Source organism: Octopus bimaculoides, chromosome 24, assembly GCF_001194135.2.
Source record: "Octopus bimaculoides isolate UCB-OBI-ISO-001 chromosome 24, ASM119413v2, whole genome shotgun sequence".
In the NCBI taxonomy this organism is placed as follows: domain Eukaryota; kingdom Metazoa; phylum Mollusca; class Cephalopoda; order Octopoda; family Octopodidae; genus Octopus; species Octopus bimaculoides.
In genome coordinates this window covers 8,556,428-8,559,358 of record NC_069004.1, presented here as the reverse complement: position 1 = coordinate 8,559,358, position 2,931 = coordinate 8,556,428, and the positions used below count along the sequence as shown (strand labels likewise).

General features: G+C 35.7%; 1 protein-coding gene across 1 annotated transcript in view; it reads right to left on the bottom strand.

The window, feature by feature from the left end:
- LOC106883447 (sugar phosphate exchanger 3) overlaps nt 1-2,931 on the bottom strand; it is a 32,728-nt gene that overhangs the window by 12,992 nt on the left and 16,805 nt on the right. The gene's annotated exons all lie outside the window — the stretch shown is intronic.

The window sequence follows — 2,931 nt, the reverse complement described above, 5'->3', positions numbered from 1 at the left end:
CTCTTCAACAGAAAGGAACACGAGAAAATAAACAGGGAGAGACTAAAAAAACTTGTGGATTTAGCGATCAAGCATGGTGACTGGTTATGTACACACACTTATATATATATATATATATACGTGTGTGTGTGTGTGTGTGTGTGTGTGTAAATATTAATTGATAAGCCATATGAAATAACTGACATGGTCACATCAAAATGATGATGATTAAGATGATGATAATAATAAATATGCTGGTGGTGATGGCAATGATGATTACAATAACTTGAACCAGAAATTAGAACAAACCATTTTTTCTTTTAAAATTGCTTTCACAGAAAAACAAAGCATGCGAAACAAGGATATCAAAATACAATATTCAAATAAGAATATATTTAGGGGTTAGAGATTAGTTTTGCTTTTACTTACCACTCTCAGTGTAAGAACAATGTGGGGTCATAACATCTGATGTTTGGAGGAAATAAACAAATAAATATATAAGAGGAGACAGAGGGTTAAAGGGAAAAAACAGAAACAAACATATGTTGCAGTACGGTGGATTGTGAAGATGAATATTTTAGTGAAGAGAGGAGTTGATGAAGAAATCTATGTTACTATAAGACAACAGTTCTGAACTTGCACATTATTATAATTTATTGTTGTTACATTAGAAATTATTATTTACTATGTTATTGTGGTTGTTTGGCAGAATAATTAGCACGTCAGACAAAATGCTTGCAAGCATTTGGCTGGACTTTCAATCTGAAAATAGACCACAAGCAATGAGCTCTTTCTCCTCACTCCCTTTCTCTGACCAGTCACTGAAGCCCTGCAAAAAAACTCAAAGTCAGAGGTGCTGCCTTTCCCTGTCTAAATAAGTCATAAGAAAGTTGTCAGTGCTTGGTAGACAGTATGTGTGTGTGTGTGTGTGAGGAGATGAATCTGGTTACCTTCATTAGCATCTGCAATTGGTTGGTAGATGTATTTCCTGGATCTTACTGAAAAACAAAAGAAGGGAAAAATATAATAATGATGATGATGATGATGAGGATGAGGATGATGATGATAATGATGATGATGATTTTAAATTTTGGCACAAGGCCAGAAGGTTTGGGAGAGGCTAAGTTGATTAAATCAACCCCAGTTTTTAACTGGTACTTATTTTATCAACCCTGAAAGGATGAAAGGCAAAGTTGATCCTAGTGAAATTGGAACTCAGAATGTAATGACAGACAAAATGCCAGAAAGAGTTTTGCCCTGGATGCTAACAATTCTGCCAGCTTGTGATTCCAAATTTTGGCAGCAAAGCCAGCAAGTTTAGAGGAAAGGGTGAAGTTGATTTCATTGACCCCCAGTGCTTAGCTGGTACTTATTTTATCAACCTCAAAAGGGATGAAAAGTAATGTCAACCTCAGAAGAATTTAAACTCATAAAAACAGACAAAATGCAACTACAAATTTTATCTGGTGCTGCAAGGTACCACAGGTGGCAGCCACCACATCACTAACTGCAGCAGTAGCAACAATATATATGGTTTCAAATTTTGACACAAGACCAACTGGAATTTATTTTATCAATTACAAAAGGATGAAAGGTGAGTGGCTGACAAAATTTTATGGAATGGTGCAAAGACACCTTTAGCCTTTTTGATGATTTTATAAATGTGGTTCATCCAATACAGTCTGTTACCTACCACCCACGTCTCCATATTAATTTAACCTTTTAGAATTTTAACCGGCCATATCCGGCCCAAATATTTCACGTTTTATCAAAGCAGCCAAATTATTCCCAATATCGATGTATAATTGCTTTAACCTCAAATCAGCCTTGATTATAGGCAAGTGTCTTTTTTCTAGCAAACCATTGCCACAGGTTGATCAAAGCATGGGAGTGAAGATTAGTAGAGGTGAAAGAAATTGCATGGAAGCCTTTAGGAAAAAATTCATCTGTTACTGAGTGGCAAACTCAATCTGTCAGATTTGGCCTCTCACATCTGCTCTACAATTTCATACTAAAAATATACAACATAATGCATAGTTAATTCAAACAATGGGAATGAATAAGCATTATATTTGACAGAATAATCAGAATACTAAAGTTAATGTCAGTTACTCAATAGAAGAAGGGTTCATATAGAAGTTTCAGATTTACTTTCTTGCATTATCAATACCAATGATTAATATACAGCAGTTGTCGAACAAAATGTTTCACAGTATTTAATAGCACTTTTACATTCTGTGCTTTTTATCCTTTTGTGATTGATAAAATAAAATTTCTCAAGTAATGAGATCATTTATAGTCCTATAACACATTCTAAATGCAAATGGAATTATATCTGAGACAAAAGTTGTGATGTGTACTTACGTAAATCAGCTGGAGAACTGATCAAGCTGAAGAAGTTGATAATTGCAAGTCCTATCAGAAATGTGGATGTAATTAGAAAGGAATACTGAAATAAAAACAAACAGCGTAAAAGGTTTTGCAAACTCTGTTACAGTAAATACTAGGAAAGGCAGCTGGATGGATTATAAAGACACTATGCTAGGGATGTTATGGGGACTGAGAAACAGTTGTGTTACAGTTACACTGGAGTATTAGAGAATTGTATTATAATAGTCGTATTGGTGAGACAGAATGTGACAGTATTGTTACTGTCATATGGGGAACTCCTATCAGCCAGGCCTAGGCAGCGAGCTGGCAGCATGGTTAGCATGTCAGACAAAATGCTTAACAGTATTTTATCTTTCAAATTATGCTGTGACCTTGTCAGTGCTGGTGCCGCATAAAAAGCACTTGGTCCACTCTGTAAAGTGGTTGGCATTAGGAAGGGCATCCAGCAGTAAAAAAAAACCCATGCCAAAACAGACCTCACTGGTGCTGGTTCCGCATAAAAAGCACTTGGTCCACTCTGTAAAATGGTTGGCATTAGGAAGGGCATCCAGCAGTAAAAAA